Consider the following 24,141-nt stretch of genomic DNA (forward strand, 5'->3'; position numbering starts at 1 on the left):
ATACAAGCTGTGAACTGATATCGTGGTACTTTGGTGACACGTAGGCTGCTTTTTACATAAAATAAACAGTATGTGCTTGAAAAGACTCTTTGAGTAGCTTGTTTGTTTGACGAATGACAACCGCTACTAATGTAAACAAATGGCAGCACGCATCAGAGGAAGATCACGTTTGATGTATTGACTGTGCATATAAGAGCTGTAAACTTTTTATCGTGGTACTTTGGTGATGAGTTGGATGTATGTATATAAAATAAACTTATTCTGTGGTTTAAAAAACTGTTTTGAGCGAGTATAAATTACAGACGCTTGACCAACGCAGCCTGTGTCGGTGCGAAAGCCGATTTGAATCTGGCAGCTTGTATCGTAACCGGCTGTTGCAGGAACACATATGTGTGAAGCTACTCTGAGGGGCCCTGTTATTAACCATAACATATGTGTGACAGTGCATATGAAAAGGTTAATAAAATAATGATGAACAAAGACACATTGACTTTCAAAATGTCTGTCCTTTACCTAATTCCTGAATATTTGATAGGAATTTGTTAGAAAGTATAATTTAAGAATGAAAGCATGAAGAAGCAATGAAGAATATTGTTCATAGGTTATCAAAACACAGGAAGGGATGATTTTATGTATTATGTGATTTGCTTCTTGCTTTTAATTAAACTATTAGTCCATCCCAGGACCTTTCAGAAGTCACTAATTAAAACCAAACGACAGTGTGAGGCGATTGCGAAAAATTTGTTTTCAAACATTATGTGTAAAAGAAAAGAAAATAAAACAGCTGTAGCCTTGATCGAACATAATATACCATAGTGTTAAATGTTAAAATGCTGTGTACATGCTTTGAGAGGAAAAATAAAGCATGACAGATCAAATAAATGCTTATTTCACAATCTAGTTATTCTCCTCTGCTTTTCATTCCCAAAAAAAAAAAAAAAAAAAAAAAAGTGGGGGGACTCAGGTGGCTGCTCTTGCAGGGGTTTTAATTCAATAAATATTAATTGCCATGTCAAGACATCTGCAAGATTCTCTCCAAAAGCAGAAGTAGGATTGTAATGGCTTTTGTGCTAAAGCATTTACAGGACCTTGAGCATCAGAATACCTAATGATGTGGGCAAGCAGTTGGACAGACCATCTATTCCATCAAGTTAGTCAAAAAGCCTTGAGCCATTTTTTTTTTTCACCTCTGAACACAGCCTTCCAGCTATCGTAACTCTACAGAAATCATTGCTTTTTAGTGACGGAATATCATATTTCACAATTCATAACAATAGAGAGGGAGAAACTACAGTTATGTTTCTTTTTGGAATAGGGAAAACAGTTCTGGGGCTTGGACACCTTGCTTTGACACAAGCAAAATGATTATAATTAACAAGACTGATGATGATAATACACAAGAATTATTGCCTGTGACTGGGCAGACAGATTGTTCAAACCTTCATACTAATATTCACCTGGGCTTTTCACCTTTATCAAGGCATCAGAAAAATGTGTATTCACGTATTCAGTTCTCTTGTTTGAGTCATCCGAGAAATGTTACATACAGTTTTCTTGTTTTCCAACAGTACATCTTGTGCGCCTATTAAATTCCTCACATAGAAATTCCTGCAAAATTCTGTCCACAAACAAGGCCAGTGAAGCTGCCAAAATCACATCATGTCTTGAATCTCTCATGTGCGTGGAGGCGCATTATTATTAGTATTATTATTATTATGCCAGTCACAATCAAATAGGGCCTCATTACATTAGTAACATGACATGTTGAACATAATCTAACATAGAAAAACATCCATTTTAAAAAGAGCAGAATCTGTCAAGGAAAGGTACTGTGAAAATTTAGATAAGTTATCTTTCAAGGTCAGGAGGAAAAGCTTTTATTTATTACAGAACTCTGGGAGCAGAGCTGCCTGCTTGAACCATGAACAGTCAATCCGGTAATGAGTGAAGGTGTAAGCAATCTGAGAGATTAAACTATGAGTGTCTATAGCACATCAGCAGTGATGTGTCTAGCAGTCAGGGCCTATGCTTTGCAGTAATAGCACCCAGCTGCTTGACCTCATTACTCGGTCTGTGTAACATGCCAGAAACAGGAAAGCGGAGGCCTCACTCCACTTGCCTTAACTTTCTTTTACCTGCTCTACCTGTCTGTTGGATGGTTATTATCCCTATCCCTCTAAAACATGCCCTAGCATTGATTCTTTTGTGTGGACAGCAGCCAAGAAACAAAACACACACACAAAAAAACTTTTTAGCCCAGCTTTGTCTGAAAAAAGTGGACAGGACAACTTATATACCATGATACAGTTGTAAAGTTTAAATTGCTTAGAGTTAACATCTTTAGCTGAACAGCCAAATGTTTCCCAAAGTTGAAAGAAGGAAAACGCTGGTGAGGATAATGATCATGTTCAGGTTTAGCCACACTGTTAAATGACTCCAAAGAAATGCTTCATCTAATTGGCTGATTGATCTGGCTTATGTGCTTTCTTTCACTGCTGTGCTGCTCCTTCATAATATGTCAGTTATAACAATGCTTATTGATCCAACTCCACTGTACCTATGAAAAACTATGCTATAACTTATCTTTATTGTCACTTTTAAGGAGAGGCCACAATGCAGTTAAGGATTTTTACTAGCCACATGGAAACATTAAAACAGACTGTATTCCTCCTTGGAGAGTCTGCAGTAGACATATTGTGAACTAACACTCAAATTTTTCATTGGATTAAAAGTATTTCCAGAGTGAAAATAATTCACTGATACTGTAATCTATACTCTAAAAAATTCTGGGTTATTTCTTTAACCCAAAAGCTGGGTTGAGCCTGTTGGGTCATTTTATTGGGTTAAGTTCCTCAGTGTTGGGTAGTTTTTATGTAACCCAGCCGCTGGGTTAGTGGCTGGGTTATCTCACTGACAGGTGAAACTATACACCCTTCCCCCCACCCCCGATGCAACACACCCAGCGGGCGGCATCAGAACAGCCCAGCAGCTGAGTTACCTGACGCGGGCTTTTTGGATCATATTCAGGAGGTTCTCAGCGCTGGCAAATTGGAGGATTTATTTGGTGAAATAAGGTTTGTGTCAATGTTTGTATACATAAAAATAGTACTTTACACTAGAAAATGCAAAGATACTGTTCCATAATCAGAACAGGACAGCTCATATGACATTACTGTTATTGAATGTAACGCTAGCTTCATTAGCTTTGGCTTTGCTAACCTGTAATACCCACCAGATCTTGACTACGTTTGAGACATTTGAGATTATTATTGCAGTTATGCTGCCTCTGTACAACTTTAAAAAGTCTGTGTAAATACACCTTTATAAGAAGGGTATTAAATTATTTGTTTTATTTGTTTTATCGGTTCTTTAAAATCTGAAATGATCTCATCATTTGGAAACAGAATGCCAAGGGCAGTAAGTGGAATATGAATTGCATCTCTAATTTCTAAATACTTATTCCTTAAAATGACTAAAAAATAGCTAATGGAATATTTAAGGAAGAGGAATTGCTAAGAAATAGAATCAAAAGGTTTGCCTAACTTTACCCTAACTTCAATCAAATGTATTCTGTGTATATTTGTTTTTATTTATTAAAAAAAAAAAAAATTCAAACATTTAGGAACACTGATGTTGATTATACACTTTTTTTTAAATAACAATTTGTGTGTGTGTTTTCATCTCATGACAAAGAAAAACCTAAAACTCATCTTAGAATTTTTCCCCAGGCAAGCAAATGTTTTTGCTCTAACTCCTACATCCTTGTACAGTTAATTGAAATGCTCACTGTGAGAATGCCAGGCTTGCAAATAGTTTGATCAATACACAGAGAGATGTGTAAATTGATCTTTGAAGTAGTCATCTCACTTAGTGAAGTGATCAATCAGTCTAATTCAGAGCCGCTTGTGCCTCGTGTGGTCTTCAGCCAATTCATTTGCTGTGAATTTTCAATGAAAGAATTCCCACTGCCTTTTTCTGATCGCTGGCAGGGAGTTGGTATACTAAAAATGGAGCTGCATCCTGTTATAACAAAATGGATGTTTCAAATCACAGTTTCCGTCCCCTCATTTTAGCGAAACAATTTACAAATCAATCATTGTTTACTTTTTAATTTATTGTGTGTTTATGATTCAGGATAAATAATAGGATTATTAATAATGACAAACAAAAAGTTAGCACATTACCAAGATAAAAATGATGAGTACTTTTTATTTGTTATCCATTTAGTATCTAGTGTGTGTGGTTTTCTAGTCAATGTCCATGTTAAAAGTTTCAATTTCAAATGACCAACTTGAAGTTTAAAATCTCTTTAAGGTTTTTCATAGTATGTGCACAAAAGAGGCACCTGGGATTAAAATTAACCTTAATGACCTACATGGTATATTATACATATTGCATGTCCACCCCAGGTCAATTTATTTGATTCTCTGAACTTCCAGTGCTCAATTAAGGTTTGAAATCTGTGGGTAAAACGACTGTATTCAGGCGAAGCTCTAATGTTTAACAGTGCCCAAGAGAGAGAAGGGAAGAAGTGAGGCAATTTCACAAGGGGAAGAGTACAGATCAGCACTGACGCCAGATATCAGACACATCCCAACCACTCCAGAGCTCTGCCAGTCCCTTAGTGAAGTCACATCGGTAGGGTGGGGGGTGCATAACATGTGCATCACTTGCGCTGTGTCATTTCCTGATGGGACATCAAGCACCAGGCACATATCACGAGCAGTATTCCATACACAGTGCCATGGTCTTTACATTGATTGCCTAACGTAAGTCTAAGTCAATCAAGCTGTGCTGGACTACCTGGAGAGATCAAATGTTTTTGAAAGGGAGGGAAATGAGTGTTCCATATTCATGATTTACAAGAACATTTTCCCCTCCGCTTCTCAGCCAATTGGCTGGCGGAATGGAAGTGGAGGTGAGTCAGGTAAGAGAGTGTGAAAGTTGTTTTTCTAAATGACTGAGCAGACTGGTACACATTCCAAAAAGAGGGTATGAGAGAGAGAGAGAGAGAGAGAGAGAGAGAGAGAGAGAGAGAGAGAGAGAGAGAGAGAGAGAGAGAGGCAGTAGATGCATCAAGGCACCTTGATGCTCTTTAAGGTCACAGTCTTTATAGTCCCCTTAAATTCTAATGCGGGCAAACCTGCAATTTATATACTTGCTGACAAATCTCCTGCTAAAATATACTATTAAACCAATGCTATTGACCATTCATGACAGAAATTAATGAAGTTTCATATTGTAATAATATTTATTCTTGTAATAATAATACAATAATAATATTATACGGATTGTTGCTGGAGTCCCCCTTTACATGACACCCCTATGTGTTGCATTCACTGCATACAGTATATGTTTTTTGCACCTCTCCAATAAGTGCTTAAAAGCATAGAAAGCCTCCGTTGCTAGTTCTAAAGTTAGAAGGCTTGGGCTGTACCAAAGCAAGATGCTAAATCCATGGCGGAAGAAAGTAGTAGAGCTACAGCCTCTAGTGTGTCTCTTGAGGCCAGGGGAGTGAAGTTTACACACTGCACAGCTACCTACCAGTTGGCTGCTGTTACACTCACCCCCCTAAACCTCACTCCCATCCGGGTCATGGCACCACTGTAACCGGTCCTGCTCGACCTGCTCCGAGTGGGATTCGAACCAGCATTTCTGACATGGAAGGCGGGTGCGCTAACAAGGAGGCCCAAGGCTACAGCCTTTAGTGTCAGTCACTTGTGCGCGTCTTGAGGCCAGGGGAGTGAGGTTTACAAACTGCACAGCTACCGACCAGCTTGCTACCATTACACTAACCCCCCTAAACCTCACTCCCATCTGGGTCACGGCACCACTGTAACCAGTCCTGCTTGACCCACTCTGAATGAGATTCGAACTGGCATCTCCAGCATGGGAGGCGGGCGTGCTAATGAGGAGGCTAAAGGCTACAGCCTCAAGCGTCAGTCGCTAGTGCGCCTCTTGAGGCCAGGGGAGTGAGGATTGCACACTGCACAGCTACCTACCAGCTGGCTACCGTTACATCAACAAAAGACAGCCTCTACAGCAAGACATCAATGCCCACTTTTCCAATGTTGCACCCTTAGCCCCGCCCACTGGCACTCAGTCAGATAGGTGAAGAGGAGAGAGATAGGCCTCATCTGTCATAGGAGATTTATCTACACCAAAGCGGACTTACAAAGGACACCTTCCTGAATGTTTTTCTACGTAAACATGCACTAGACAAACTGCTTTGACCATTATCATGTGTCTCACACCACTTTTAAAAGATGCAATGTCAAGTTATAACTCTTAAAAGGAGACCCCCATTCTGTGTCTTGCGGTTTTAAGTAAATACGCGTCCTGGACACTTTTTTTCCCACCCATCTTGTCAGGATTTTGGACTATATTCTTTGTTTTAGCCAGCAGAGGACCTCAGTGGCCTCCTTAATTTTTTTATTTCATTTTTTTTCCTGTGTGTCATTATCATTATTGCTTTCACCTGTCTCGTTCCCCTGTGTGTATTTAAGTTGGTTTGTTCCCTTGTTTCAGTGCCTGGTGTTTAGTTAGTTCTAGACAAGCCACATGTGTACCTGTTCCTTGAGTTTCTTGCCTTGTGGATTTTTTCCATGCCATTTCTCCTTGTGGAATATAATTTTTGCCCTGGGGATTTTTCTTTGCAAAGTGCTCTTTGTGGATTATAATTTCATTGTGGATTTTTCTATTGGATATTTTTGGTGGATTAAATATTTTTGTTTTGTTGATTACCCTTTGCCTTTGTTTTACCCATTTCCCCTTTTGGAGTATTTTTTATTTTTTTTTTCCCTTACTGATTTAGATTTTACTAATACAGGAAACTCATTATATTTTAAACACTACTTCATTTCCCGTGTAAGCCTTTGCAGTTGGGTTCATAACATCTCCTGTGGTCCACCGGTTGTGTTTCCGGCTCATATGCCGCTGACCCATCTGTGCTATTTGTAATTGTTGGTCTGTGTAAACATGCACTAGATGGACATCTTTGATGTGTTTTAAGTGGTACAAGTGCAAATTTTTAAAACATGTCTGTTCTGGTCCATTCCAGCCATATCAGTGTGGATTGCTTGTGAACCAGTCACAATATGATTCAAGCTTTGCAAAGGAACTGTTATTGATAGATGGGGCAGTTAAATACACTATTGGACCCAAACCGTAAGTAATCAATTCCATTCACAAATTTTTCAAATTTCATGACTGTTTGATAGTTTGTGCTTAAGTGAACAGTTTAATACATTTGGATGCAATGTGTTGGATGTGCGTTATGTGTAAACCCTGAAATTTAGTTTTATTATGTTGTGGAGCTTGTTCATTTTCGGTCGATTGAGTTTCAAATATATATATGACTGTGTATTTGAGGGGCTGCACGATGTTAGCCAATCATAACAGTGGGCGTTAACAATTAAGTTTTAAGGAGGCGCTTAGGCCAAAACCAAGCGATTCATATAGAGTGTCAGAGACAGGGTGGAAAATGATCATATATTACAAAATTATGATTGTTTTGGTGCAACAATACTTGGGAAGATGAAATAATAAAAAAAAAAAGAGTATGTCATAACCCTGTAAGGTGTGATAACAGTGGTATAAGCAGAATAAGTTTGGTTAATTAATGAATTAATGGAAGACATCTACAAGGAAATTGCCTATCTTTCTTTCTTTTTTTCCAGAAAAAAAGTTAGCCAGGCTTAGTGATAACACTTCACAGCAACATAATGATCATATACTTTGTCTATGTCAGTATTATAAAAAAATATATAATAATAATAATAATAATAATAATATTTAATAAAAGCTGTCAAACTATATCTGCCAAGTGCTTTTTCATGTGTTTATGTGGTGTTTGTAGGATTTTCTGTAAAGGACAGCAGGACAAACTGTAAAGGTCTCTTCCTTTGAAAGTGAGAGGGAGAGTGAGTGAAGAGAGAGGAGAGAACTTTATGGATTTTTCTCCTGAAAATAATCTCAACCTTCCACTTCAAGGGCACAGTGGGGACTTTGCTTTGAATCAAGGCAAATGCAGACCCACCCACAGGTAGAGAGAGGTGAGCAGAGGTAAACTAGAGGGGGAAGAGGGTGGAGAGATAGAGAGAGAACTGACATGTTAATAGACTGAAAGGCCAAAAAATTAGTGGATGATATTTACAAAACTTTTCATATTTCAGTAGCATTGGTGTACCTGTGCTGGCCTAATGGAAATACCCAAGGAACTGTATTTATTTGACACATCATTATCTGACCTGCTGACACACATGCTGAAGTTCTCATATACAGCCTTGTCTGTACTAAACAATAAATAAATAAATACATAAATAAAACACAGTTATTAAATCTGGTGCTTGTAGGTCCACTTCCCTTTTGAAAGCTGGATCTGAGCTTAGAAAAAAGCAGCTGTGTGTAAGGGAAATTGAGTATTAATTTTTCATTTTGTGTTCTGTGTTTGCAAGATAGACAAAGGGAAAAATAAGGGGGTGATTAAAATGGAAATGAAAGAGAGTGAATTAAAGAATGAATTGAGCAATACAGAATGAGTCAAGTGCGGGGGGGGGGGGGGGGGGGGGGTTTGATGGGGGGTGTATTCCTCATAAGTGTCTTCATCAGGGTCTGTTTGAGAAAGATTTAAAAAAAAAAAAACATTAAAATATAATATAAATATATATATATATATATATATATATATATATATATATATATATATATATATATATATATATATTTCACATATGGCTTCTGCTTGACAATTGGACATGGTCCAGAGCCTCCCTTCACGGAGAACATCCTTCAACACCATTTCATTATTCATCCACATGCCTGAAAATGGGATAATGGGGAGATCAAATTGGCCTCATTGTTATTACCAGTTTGATTATTTTTCTAAGGACTCCTCTTACTCATGTGCTCTGTTTTCAAAGCCATTCCCAAACCCCCTAATGACATAATGAAGCTCTAATGAGCAGTAGTGGTAGAGGGAGAGGAGCTCATGTCCGAAAATGGAACCATTAGTCAAGCTTGGACAATGGGAATGTTATTAGAAACATCTGACTGTGTGTTTTAATTTTTTTGGAATTAATGTGTGTGTGTGTACTCTCTAACATAAACTCAGGTACACTAAAGCACTTTAAAAAATCCCTAAAGCCCACGAGGTTGGTTAATAGCCCACCTTTGTGATGCAATACTGGCAAATGAAAAAGAAATCAACGTTTATAGAAGCAATAAAAGATAAGGCTTTGATGAATTCCTTTCATCTGCATGCATTGTTCAGTGCCTGTCATTGTGTTTTACTTTGGTTTGTTCAGGCAAATTGTGGCACATATTTTTGGTTTCACACTCTTTCTCCAGTCTAATTTCAGCCATGGGTGGGAATGGGAAGCTGCCTTTGATTTCATTCTCCATGGCCCACCTTGTACGCCGTCCGTCAAAACGCAACGTGCGGTTGGAACCTGGGCGACTCAGTGCCAGTCTAAACACCCTGTTCCAGGCACAGTGGGGGAAGCTCATTCAGAACGCTGCCTTTTTTATCATAAAAGCAGCGGGATGCAACAACAACTCGTGGCAAACCTTTGCCTCTCGCCGTGAGAGCGTGTGATTTGATGCAGCCTAAATAAGAAGAAACAGAAGCCATGTGAATTAGAAAAAAATATATCACGTTACCCTACCAATAACCTCGGTCACATGAAAGGTTTCCGGCCATCTAAAGTTTGTCAGCAGTGCTGTTATGTTTGCGGGGTGTTGGGGCATGTGTGATTATATTTGCTCTGTGCTCTATCATTAAAGGGGGAGTGTGGGCTGCATCAGTGTCTGTCTGGAGAGATGAAATTGCAAAAGGGATGCATAGCGCCTGTGCTAACATCATTAGTGCAGTCATTTACATGAAATTTCATTCAAATTTCATTAAGAGCGAAAGCTTATGCTTGTTGCCTGGACTGGAACGACACATTAACAGAAAAATGAGATACAGGGTCAAATATTGGTGACACTGATAGATGCTCAGACCACAGATACGGAGACGTCATTCGCATCTTCAGAACCACAAGTCTACCCTTCCCTGCACATATGTTAAAGTAAATAATAAAACTTGTCCAGCTGTCTCTTAACATTAGGCACTGAAATTTCCTTTTATCATTCCCTTCAAAAAATAACTCAAATTACTGTATATGGTATAGTAAATTTCAGCAGTGTCCTAGGGTGTTACATAATATACTATATTTAATCTAAACAATTTTTCAATTGGTTCTTCTATAATTATTATTTTAATGAATTTATAACCCCATTTTATTTTAAAGAATGTGTAGAATATTTGTACTTCCATTTAAAACACACTAGTGAAGGCAAAACACTAATTAAAAATGATGAAAAAAAGAAAAGAAATGGTGACCAGTTGCAGGACTCAAGGCCAGTTTATACTCCTCGTCGAACCTACAACGTATGCTCTGCGTAGTGGCAACATGTTGGTTTGCTATTAACATGCTATTGTTTTAAGAGAAAATGCCTTAATTTCTGAAATAACTGTACATTTCATAAATAAACAAAGGCAATGCAATGGTATTTGTAAATTCAAAAGTATTTATTAAATTACTGAAGCATTAAAACTAGTTCATCAATGTATGTATTTAAGTACACATTATTTATTATACATGTTGCCTGCAATGCAGTGAGACAATAAATCAGTCATAGACTGTATGCTTGCTTTTGAGTCAATTAAATAATGAATAAAACAATAAATAAATATTGTGCCATACTTTGATGCTCCATGCTGAAAACATTATCTAATAAATAAATAACTGCTTGCTTGAACAACACACAGTGGGTATTGTTTTAAAGCTTGGAATCTTTAAAATGCTCTTAAACTCTTAACAGCTGCTTTTTTAATATGCTGACAAATACAGAAGTGTTTTGTTTTCATAACTTATGAAATCTGATTATTTACTGTAGGCTACACCATACAGTCAAACATACAGTCAGAACATCATACTGATCGGAAAGGTATCTAGTATAATAAGACAAGTATTGTTTTACTCTAATACCAGATATACATTAAACTATTATAGTATATTATATTATAAAGATAAATAGTCACTATTCATTTACATTTCTAAGTCCTATCTAAGAGTTGTCTTCCTCACACACAAACATACACATACACTCTGAAAGATATGGTTACATAAAAACTCTTAATTAGAATTAAGGTAAGGGCTATTATAGATTACAACATTGTAGACTAAGGGCTATTATAGAGCTATTAAAAAGAAATATGTTGAGAATGCATTTACAAAATGCTTTCCACAGTATGTTTAAAAAATGCTAAATAAAGCTGGAGTTGATGGTGAACCATCACAAATGAGTATTTAATAAAATATTTTTATTTAAAAACATTAAAGCCTTTTGATAGAGCTTCTCTGATGGTATTTGATTTCCATTAAAGCAGCAAATGACATCCCCAATCATAACACGGCAAGTCATTCCTCATTATTCTCTCTCTTTAATCACCAGCAAGGTTCAGTGAATGAGTAAAACTTGTTATAGGTGTTACAGGCAATGAGAACTTTGAGAAAAAAATACTAAATAAACAGAGCAGCAAATGTTCCATAATGAAAAGAGCTTATAATCTAAAAAGACCAATAATCAAATTTATAATAATTACTATTAAACCTTGATTTTAATAACTGTTTTCCAGAAGTTAACCAATAGAAATTTACATCTCTTAGTGAAATTATATTCCATCGGCATGGATAGAAATCCGGGCCCCCCTCTCTTTCACTGTTTTCGATGGTATAATCAAATTTCATGCATGATGACGCTGTAAATAGTGAGACAGCTCTGTCTTTGAGCCAAGAGACTATGGTATAGCTTGGTGACAGACAAACACTGATTGTTGAGCTGAATTAAACTAGTCTGTAGGTTCACATATAGCAGCTTGGTGCATCATGCATTCTGTTTGAAGATGTATTTAGACATGCCATGCTAAAGAGCATAATGTGTGAGCTAGTTTAAATAATTCCCGATAAAACAGTGTGACCCTCTGGATGGATGTTTGGTAAGCAGGTAACAGAAAGACAGAAAGAAAAACACAGAAAGAAATAAAGGATAGAGGGGGAGAAGCGTGCATGTCTACCTCCCGTACAGGGAAGGGCATGAGGTTAATGAAAAGTGACAAAGCCAGATAGCCTTTCCATCCACGTCACTTTGGTGAGTGTGTTGCTACGATGGAGTGCACCCAAAACTCCTTGTTCCCTTTTAACAAGGTCAAAGCCACGGTCGAGTGCTATTCATGTTCACCCTCTCCTCCTCTTCAATACCTCCCTCACTCTCCCCCTCAGTTTCCACTCTTTCCCTCTCTCCCTCAATAGCAGAGAACCAACCTGGCCACACACAACATCGCCCCCCATCTACGTCAAGCCCAATGACTTAATTTTGATTTATAATTGAGAAGTGATTAACCAAAAATATTTCATTATTTAAAAAAAAAAAAATAATAATAATAATAAAGCCACATTAAACTACTGGTCACATTAAACTTCACTAATAGGTGGTTATGTCAATAGGTTTGGGCACAAAGAGGTTAAGGAACAGCATGGGGTGCGCTTTTAAATTGGCTGTCAGTGTATGTTTGCAGCTAGAAAGTACGTGTGTGCACATGTGTGTTTTCTCCCCTCACACTTTTAATTCTGATTAAAAATGTAGTGTTAATGAAGCATGAATAGACTAATTGCTGCTGTCATCAAGGCAGCAGGAGACAAAGCACTTGACATTTGGAACAAGCTATGAAGGGATGACATCGGCAAAATGGAGAAGAAAAAATGAAAGGGGATATCATTGGGAACTTCTTAAACCCTCCCAGGGATGGTTAAAAGAAACTTTGGGCTTGTTAATTATTTAAAGTATAAAAGGGCTTATCTGAAAACTCCCCTCTTCTTCAAAATGCATAAGTATTTCATCATTTGAGGTAGACACAAAAAGTCAAAAACGTGCATACTGCTCTATTATTGACCTATATTATGACAAGCCATAAACAAGATGATAAATCACTGCAATGTTAGTGACTGGCTAGTGTCTTTCTTTTAATTTATATTGCAACAGATACTAGTAATCTTAATGAAAAAGAATGTAAAAATGCTAAATAAAAAATAGGTTACTTGGTTACTATACCTTTTACGGTACAAAATAAAATGATATTTTAAAAGACAATGCATGTAGTTTTACTGTATAAAAAAAAAATATATATATATATATATATAACATATTTTTAGAAGTAAAATGTATGAATTACCTTTAATATTACATTTTAAAAAGCAATGCATCATTTTATATTAATAATATTGTTAAAACTGTTTTTATAAATATGAATTTATAGGGAAATAAATCCTTATAAAATAATATATTGCATTATATTATATTATTACTTTATATTAGATAACTATCTTGACTAATGACTAATCTTACTGAACAGTGAGTTTGGAGCTTGATCAATGTAAATGGTATTCCTGTGAATTCTGCACCTCATCAACAACAGTATTCCTCTTACAGTCCTTCTTTAGAATGATAGATTGACAGAGTCCACATCTACTATCTCTTTGAGAGAACACTTGGTATTAAAGAAGATTTATTTACTGATTTTATTTTATCCATTTACATAATTTACTCTTACTATAATGGTCAAAATGCAATAATAATACTAATAATATTACTAATAATAATGCTATGTTAATAATAATAATAATAATAATAATAATAATAATAAAGTCATAACAGCAATAAGAGTACTTTATTTTATGAGGTAAAGGCACATCAGTCTAAATTTAATACCAATAAATCCAATACACAGCACATCATTAGGAGGCATATTAATCAACTGATTCAAACAAATCTTTCTTAATTCAATAATCATTGCTTTTAGCCACTTATTAAGACCACCTACTGCAAATGTATTTAGCTACATAAAGTTTGAGGAAATTAGATGCAAGCAGGGGTGCGGTTGTGGTGTAAATATCCTAATGCTTTGTAGCATCTGGGAAATAATTTAGCTGAAGTTTGCTGAAAAGAACAGTAAAACATGAACAAGAGAGCTGATTAATTGTGTGCCAAAACTTCAGGGACCACTGTTCACTGAATATTTCAGATTGAAAGACAGTGCACATATTATATTATTATTATTATTATGAATGTGTTTATGTTACTGTATACAATGTATTTTTATATTATTATTATTATTATTATTATTATTATGTGTTGCTGTTATTATTAGTATTATCAGTATAATATACAAGCAACATAATTAATCTGATTATTTTATTTATTACAAAGACCCCTTATAACAATAATAATAGTCAATGCCATCTGAAGCAGAGTGATTTTATCACAGTATTCCACAATTTCCCACTGGAGAAAAAAAAGAAAGAAAGAAAAAAGTAACACTTTTTTTTTTTACTTTAGTGGGAAAAGCTTTTACACAAGATTGCTCTCAAGACTGATTGCAATGCTAAGTAAAAAATTATTTGGAAAAAAATATGAAATATATGTTCCTTTTTGCAACACCATTTGATGATTGCTATAAGCCTTTATGAACACATCCGTTGAAAGAAAAGTACAAGAAAACATTTTGCTCTTTTTTTATTTTTATTTTTTATTTAATATGCCAGTGCCAGTGGAATAAATATTTGACTGACTTTCTTCCGAGTTTTGGGGCTGCATTTTCGCATAATTTATTCAGATCTACTAACTCTGTTAATTATTGATATCTCAATTAGAAGAAAGTTGGGAGACATGGTTATGCCATACCTACTTTACTGGCGTCTGTACTGAAGTAAGTGCTGCAGTGTCTCTAATGAGGAGGCAGTCTCAGTCTGTGATGACCATAATGTTGATTTAGCTCTACTAATCTAGCCACATTTCATTTGAATTTTTTCTCATTTATTTATTTTCAATCAAATAGCTTTAAATGTGATTAAACTGTAATCTAAATGTATACCAATACAGCAAACTAACTAGTTTGGGTGTGTCTTGTGGTAACTGCAGCACTAGAGAAGATCTGAAATGTACGATCTGCACCTGATTTTAATATATATTGCTACTGATTTGTACGTCAAGTTAATAAACTCTGTAAACAAATAATTGTAATAAATATGTGTGTATTTGCATTAATTGACTGAATATGTATATTAATATAAGATCACAAAAATCCAGCTAAATCAGCTAAATGGATACATTTAGATACATTTTGATCATAGCAACTAAATATTAGTGCAATCACACGTTTCAAGTAAACAAAATAAAATGGAATATCAACCATATATATATATATATATATATATATATATATATATATATATATATATATATATATATATATATATATGTAATCCCAGGGAGATCAGCAGTTACAGAACTGACAGAATTTACACCAGAAATGTTGGTGCCAGATGGGCTGGTTTGAGTATTTCTGTAACTGTTGATCTCCTGGGATTTTCACACACATCAGTCTCTAGAATTTACTCCGAATGGTACCAAAAACAAAAAAACAACCATTGAGCAGCAGTTCTGTGGATGGAAATAACTATATAACATATATATATATATATATATATATATATATATATATATATATATATATATATATATATTAACACACAGCACAATAATTAAAATAAAAAGTCTAGTCAGTTCCACAGAGAAAATAACTATATAACACAAAGCATAGGTGTGATGTATACGTACCAGGGGTACTCAGTTAAAGTTCTAAGAGGTCCAGTCTCTACATTTCCTTCCCAGCAAAGGTCTGGATAATAATATGTAGCTTACACATTGTCATATGTCTATGAAATTATATAATATATATTTTTGAATAGTTTTTATACCTTGTCACGTTGGCAGCAATAGTACTTTGTAAAAAAATAAATAAAGAATAATTCCTAAACAGTCAAAATAGTCTCTTCAAAACTGGGTATGGATGAGGACATTGGGGCTCCAGAGACAGCCACAGTAGTGGGGTCTGAGGGATCTTCTACCAAAGGATTAAAATATGTCATCAAGACTTCATCAGTCAAAGCACTTGGATATGAATATTTAAAGATAAGATCAACAATTCATTCTGAAGCTGAATGACAACAGCCCAGTTTTGTGTCAAAATGGACCGTTTTTATATTTTCCTTAAAGCGAACATCCACTAACAAACAAACAAACAAACAATTTACATAACAACAGTGAATCATTAAAATACTGTCTGCTTTATGTGTAAATAGGCTTTTCTTGCCACCCATGCCATGATGACATCTGATTAATTTCACTAAATTAGAACAAAAATCTGTTTGTTTATTACGAAAGGCTTGTAACTTGCTAATTAAAAGCTAAATTTAGAAAGAAAAAAACCCGTTATTGTCCAAAGGCGCCACGTTAACTTGTCCTGACACAGACCTGGCTTAGCTGAACAGTCTGAATCACTTATCAGACAGATGAAGATAGTTTCACTTTGCTTCATTTTTGTTTTCTGCAGTGTGTTTAAGCGAAAGATGCCAGTATCTGTAGCACCTTCTCCAATAATGATGTTAAAATAACTGAGCCTGCAACTACGTACAGTAAATGAGGCTTTATGCTGCACCTCTTTAGCGGGGAGAGAGGCAACGCGTGGAGAGCAGGAATAAAAGCACGTTCAGCGCTAGGGAATAATAGTGTAGCGCTGGAAGCACTTTATTCCCGCTCTAGAGAGAAATATTTCTCTCCAGCGCTGAGCGCACTTTATTCCCACTCCTCGTGCGTATACACGTATGCTTACACAATCACTTAGCCAAGTGTCAGATAACTAGCACAAAGATTTAGATCTCGGTCAGGATTGAATTGTCCTTTGGTCCGCATCCGGACCAGAGTCCGCCTATTGAGTACCCCTGATCTATATGTTTCTGTGCAGTCTGAGTACAATGTAAGAGTTAAATATGCTTTTAACATATCTTGTTATAAATGAATAATTCCAGTTCACACCCCTCAACCCGGTAAACAAAGAGAAACAAAATTCAAAGTGATTATTCTATGTAAAGCATAGAGGTTAATTGTTCAAATCACTGAGAAAGAATTACACAACACTGAGTTGGTCCTGCATCTGTTTCACATGCGGGTGACTGACAGAGATTAGAGTGGAAGTTTTTCTCTAAATGCGGATGGGCCTCCATCAATTATGTATGCCAAATTAAGCACAGAGGCATGGTTACTCAAAGAAAGGTCAAAGTAAGCCAATAATTATTTTTTAATGACATTTTGAAAGGATCCCATTTTCATTCCTCTCAGGCGTTGTTGCTGAGAGGACATGTAATAACAAATCAAGCTCTCAGCAATACACTACAACACAGATGATTTATTATTTCATAGTCAACATATTCTAAGTGGTTTATCTCAAGAGGTCAAAGGTTAAACAAATAAGAGCAAAATACCAACAGTGGAATAACATTATGCAACTTATGGAAGACTCTAAATTAAGGCTGGGTGACATCACGACATATATCGTTGCGATGATATAAAGTTTCAATCGATAGAGAATTTGCTATATCGTGAATATAGCAATATGTAAATATCCATGTGTGCGGCACGGGCTTGGTCTATTTGGGCAGGGCTTCTCGTGAGACTTGGACAGAAACATGGATTGAAAATTATTCTGCTTCTGCCCAAGCAAATTCAGCGACATTCATCTCATGATCTGCACTTCAAAAGCGCTAAATATGCTTCTCATCTGTCACATGCTTTTGCGCTATTTCTTGGAGCTTGCAAGTGCACGTGAGTCCAGCAGGCTTAACGATATTTGTGCTCCACAGGCAGAAGAGCGAATTGCAGGATCACTCGTGCAACTCAATCATTTTGGCCCAGGAAAAACCTTAATGGAGAAAGACATCTCCACAGAATGGGACGACTCCCAAATATGTCAAGAAAATGAAGAGGAGCTTGTTATCAAAACAGGTGTGACATCTGTGGTGTGGGTTCACAGAAGCCAGCAGAAAGCAGAAAAATTTAATCACTCGTAATACAAGCAATCTGTTTTAGCACCTCAAAATAAAGCATGCAAAAGAATAAAAGCCAAAGATGCAGTGCGCATTAATTCAGTAAAAAAATGAAAATAAATCTTTATTTATTTATTTTCGTTGGATTTTTTATTTTTATTTTTTTTTTAATTTACTGTATGTATTATTGTCTTTGCTGCACTGCTTTGAGAAGATCTTGAGTTTCTTGAGGAAAGTTTATTATAGGCTAATAATAATAATATTATAATATTAACAACATATCAGACTGAAATGTGTCATAATTTTGCATTTTGGTAAGGTTGATTTAAAAATAAAAATAAAAAAATAAAAATAAAGAAAAACATGTAGTATAGTAGAAGTAGTCTTCATTTATAAAGTAGCCTATTTAATTTACTGACTGAAATTTCAAAAAATAGGCATTACAATATGGTTATTTCATTAAATAAACCAAATAGAGTTTCCAGAAAACTTTTATTATATTGTGATATATGTATATCATCATCATGATATAAAATTACTCATATCATGATAGACGATTGTGGTCATATCGCCCACCCCTACTCTAAAGCATACAGAAATGATACGTCACACGCAATGTAACTTCACATTACGTAAAAGGATAGTTTACCGAAAAAATACAATAAAATATGTCATCATTTACTTTGCCTCATTGTGTTTCATACTCATATCACTTTCTTTCTTCTTCTGTGGAACAAAAACAAAAAACAAAACAAAAAAAATGTTATGCAGAATGTCACCATTCACTTTTATTGCATCTTTTTCTTTTTTTTCTTTCATGCAGTTAAAGTGAATGGTGACTGAGCCTAACATTTAATTTTGTGTTCCATGGAATAATGGCAGATATTCTTATATTTTGGATGAACTATCCCAGATGTAGATGCTCCTCTTAACCCAAGACTGTTAATGGCTGTATGAAGCACTTTTAACAACACAATGAGACCATACATTGAGGCAGAAGTGTTGCAATTATACAGTCTCTTTGTTCCACACACCAACACAAAATACACAATTGCGCAAAGGGAGGACGGCAGTGCAGTTCACCCATACCCATGTAATTGAAGGTGACAGCATTTGTCCAAATAACTTGCGTCTTAATCAGGTCGACCTATTAAAAGGTTCACTAACTTAAGCGTTACATGGGATTATCACACCCAGTTGGCCTAATGCACAAAGAGTGAGGTGTTTATTATGTATTTATTTTACTGATAGACAGGCAGAGAGAGTGATGAGCAGTCTGGCTCTCAGCTCTTACAGAGTCAGTCACGCTGGGAGTCTAGCATCAGTCAGGCAGAAACACTCCAGATGTCACCATCACTTGGCGGTGTGTGTGTGTGTGTGTGTATGTGTGCATGAGTGCATAAATGTGTGTTAGTAAGTGTGTTATTGTGTATTTGAGTGTGTATGTGTATGTATCTCAGCTTGTGTGTGGGAGAGAGGCTTGTTTGAGACATTTAAGGATGTCCTTGTTTTGGAATTTTTTTTCTTGTCCAGAGAGCGTATATATTTCAAAAAGTGCACTCTGTCACAGCTGACCCCCGAAAGAGAGGGTGAGGTAAAATCAAGCCCACTCCGTCACCTCAGACTTAGACCGATAGTGACATCATGTGTTTCACAAGGCTGAAGAGCAATATGTTTGAAGTATTATCATGAAATGGTCCGCTGCAACTCTTCTAAAATGAACGTCAAGTCCCAATTGCAAAGGACTTGCATCAGGCCCACTATGATCAATTATTTTGTTTGACATACTAGTTATTCAGTGCTCGCTAATGATGCAACACCCCAAACAGTTTCCGAACAAGCATAATGGAGCTTTTCAAAATGCTGACATGTAGGCAAAAATAAATAATAAATAAAAACTAAGAGATGAACAGTCTGCTTTACATACGTTATGAATACAAATTCACACTTAAGAGCAGTAAATAAGAGATTTTACTGTAGATTTAGAGCTTAGCTCTAAAATTATAGCTTCACATGTGACATCCATTGTGGTGCAGATCTCAAATTTTTTGTAAGGTAAGGATTTAATCCCATTTACAATTTGATAGTATATCCAGTGTATTTGTTTCTCCATTCTTTACCTACTTTACAAACTATTCATATCAACACACTAACAGACTGAACCTGGTCATCTGTGCCACAGCATCCAGGCAGGCAGAAGTTAACTGTCTTGTGTCAAAATATCAAGAGCAGTTACAATGTGGCTAGTGTCAAAACAGTTTGTGCAAACTTTTGAAACTACACTCATAACAACCTTGGGTTCAGGTAACACAGCAAACCAACAAACCTATTTACAGAGTTATTAACAGATTACTATAATTTGAATCAGTGACCCTTGGATTACAGGGCGTCTGATGGAAGTATTCAGCTATTGTGTACTCTAAAAATCAACCACCTAAAGCAAATTTGTTAAAGAGGTAGCTCACAAAAAATACAATTCTGTCATAGTTTGCACGCCCTCAGGCTGTTCCAAATTTTTGTTGTTCAAGACCTACTTTTCTTCAGTGAAACACAAAAGCAGATGTTAGGCAGAATGTTAAGGACTGATAGCCTGAGTCACCATTCACTTTCATTGATTCTTTTTTTTTCTTTTTTTTTTTCTACATTTAAAGTGAATGGCGACTGAGACTAAACATTCTGCCTAATATCTCCTGTTGTGTTCCACAGAAGAAAGACAGTCATATGTTTTGGAACAATATGAGAATGAAAGAAATTATGACAGAATTTTCATATTCGGGTAAACTATCCCTTTAAGCAACAAAGGCAAAGCAGAAAGTCTCCTAAGAGTTCATTCACAACATTGGCTAAGGCGCTCGAGCAAATTAATCTCACCATTCACTACTGTAGCTTATAATTTCTTCATTGATGTGCAGTGCCAAAGTCTGACCCGGTGGTTTAAAAGGAAACAAAAGGGTGATGTTCGACTAAACCCACGGAGGCTATGACAAACAATGAGTGCAAACTCTGCATTATTCTGTTTGTTGTAATACATTTATTTTACAACAGTCCATTTCAGTGGAGCACTGCATTATTGATATGGACTGAGTGAGCCCTCCAGTGTCTGAACTATAAATGCCTCATCTAAATTCACTGGCCTCAATGCCATAATGTATACACATGCAACTGTATCCTGGGGCTTCAGCCACTGTTACTTCACCTCACTTTATTTTCACTTTCTTTTTTTTCTTCTTTTTTTTTCATATGATATACATCTAATTTTTTTCCCCTATTCATAGAAGTGCAGAGGGCAGAATTCATGACTGACAACCTGTGTTGAATTTCAAGGCAGTGGAATAAATGTTCTCCTGAGTTATTGGCATCTCAGTCTATTATGTTAGGAAGTGAATTGAATAAAGGTGCCATTTCTTCTTTGGCTGGTGAGCATGCCAAAAGCGCACTCTTTAAAAAGACATCTACTGTGCCATCTATTATCCTAAAGCTAAACATGGAATTATATAAGTGAATGCCAGAATTGCCTCTGTTGATTTTTTTTAGAAAATAAACCAAAATTAATTGGAGTGACACATTATTGTGATTTCTGTCAACAGAAGTTGTGGTGTATATCTGACGGATGTTATTTATTTGATTTCTTATTTAATTATTTGCTTATTTATTTCAATACACTTGGGTCAAGGCCCAAGTGTCCTCATTGAATTTAAATAGTATTGGGATACCTAGCAATTTCCTGAGAGATTTGATGTAACTGTAGGAGGTTTGCATCAGTAATTTCATCTACTCGTTCTGCTCACAACAACTGACTAAAAGACCCTGGAATGCAAAAGATGTCAAGAACATCAGCACTCACTTGTGTAGTCGGTCACTACTGATTCAACCACCATTTCTGCAAATGTCAGAGGCTATTTATACTGCTCAGTCTATTATATAAAGTCAGTAAAAAGGTTATCTGGGCACGAGTTCTATTTAACCCCTCTCTGTGTAGCACAATGTGTGTGCATGGGTGTGACAACAGCTTATGAATAAATGGTTGTGGTGATAGCCTCTTATTGAGAGCAATAATATAACAAACACACCCTAAGAGCACCACTTGAGTCATTGTCTCTGTGCTCATCATGTTCTCACTGTCATAATGGAGAAATGAAAAATAAAATTAAATTAAATGACTGTTCCACCCCCAACTCATCACATATGCCATGAAAATCAACACTGCCACCAGTGTGGCTTGCAAAAGTCCTTCCTAAAGGGTTCCCACACCTTTCGACAGATGGATTTCCATGACTTTTCCAGTCATTCACAATTAAAGGATACAGATTTTTAAAATCATTTTTATAGAGATTTCAGTTATAAATAGCAATAATATATATATATATATATATATATATATATATATATATATATATATATATATATATATATATATAATTAAATATTTATAGCTTAGCATAACAAGAAATATTTATATTCACATGACACATGAGAAATTTACATGACTTTTCCAGGCCTTGAAATCATGATTTCTAAAATTCCCTGACATTTGCTCGTATTTTCATGACTGTGGGAACCCTCTTCCTAAAAGCTAAGACTGTGTCTATCTTTTTGTTATGGGGTATACAAACCACTGGCCCAGTTATAATAAATTGCTTTAACCATGTAATTTTCATCATGTGACTTTATTGAGAAACTACAATGAAATAAATATATACATAAAATGTTACTCTAAAAAAAACGTACTACAAAAAATCTAAATAAACTGGTTTGATTCAAGTCAAAAATATTATTTAACATGTCTGAATCAACCTGACTACATTAAGTCACACCAACAAAAACTACTTTAAGGGTTAGACCAGGTAGAAATAGCTCATTAGGTAACAACAGCAGTTACCCCTTTATACAATGTATGCTAATCCCAGGAATGGTATGCAAATGTTAGCGCTAGCTGGTAGCAAGTCAAAAACCCATGCAGGGCTGCAGTTGAGTAGTACAGCAGGCTCACTGAATGATTATTGCCATAATTAATAATACCGGTGGGGTCAGTCAGCACCCCTCGTCCACTGTCACAGCAGATAAAGCATGGGGTGAATGACACGGTTTAACCTCGCTTGTCCAGGTCTCTTCAGACAAGCGTGATCCTCCCTAGGGTATTGGCCAGTCACTCGGCAAAAACCAACAGCAGTGACATGAGCGCTGGTTAAATTTTAATTGCAGAAAGTGAGAGAGAGGTCTCCGTATGACAGTGTGCCCTCCTTCACCTCCTTCATGTCAGGAATGCAGAAGAAAATGAATGAATAAATAATATCTGCGAAACATACTTGGAATTTTAGATAAACAACACAACAACAACATACTGTAAAAAGTGGTAGTCTGCAATTGAGGAGCAATATTTACATAATCTGACCATTTTGTGATGGTGAGCCTGTAGGTCAGTCTCCCATCACGGAATTTGATGTGTTCAAAGGACATTTATTATTTTACTGATAATTTTACAATATTTATTGAGGTTTTATTGTGCAAATGTGTTTTTTATCCATCCTATGTATTGTATTTATTGGTGTTTCAAACTCTCATTTTATTTCTCGTTCTTTATTTAATGTGACTTTTTGTATAAGAATGAGGATGTGAGAGTTAATTTCAATGTAATGTTCCAATTTGTAAAGGTGGGAAATGTCTCTATTTAACCCAGCCGCCACTAGGGGCAACAACAAAATCGATGGATTGTGTTTGGAGCATGTTGAAACAAGGTTGTTTGATGGCGCTGCTTGAGTGCAATGGACTCTGGCCTACATTTATTAGGGATGGGAGTCGGTATTGCTTTTAGCACCCACAGTTCTAGTTTTTAAACTGTTTTTACCTTGCTTTTGCATCTTTTTGGAACACCATTCCTTCTCTCCGTTGTGATTCTGCTTGTGACTTCCTTAGTGCCTATCACACCAAAAATCTGTTTTGTTGGTGTAAACTTATCTACTGTATTCAGGTTGATTTAGTCATGGTAAATCATAATTTTGACTTGAATAATACCAGTTAATTTAGATGTTGTCATGAAACACATTTTTAGTAAACATTTTATTCAGTGAACACTGTAAAAAGTGGTAAGTAACTTGAAATTGTGACCTCAGTGGTCTATTTCAACTTGACATAACCTTAAAAAATAACTTATTTTGGT

This window comes from Myxocyprinus asiaticus, chromosome 7 (assembly GCF_019703515.2).
Source record: "Myxocyprinus asiaticus isolate MX2 ecotype Aquarium Trade chromosome 7, UBuf_Myxa_2, whole genome shotgun sequence".
NCBI classification, from domain to species: Eukaryota; Metazoa; Chordata; class Actinopteri; order Cypriniformes; family Catostomidae; genus Myxocyprinus; species Myxocyprinus asiaticus.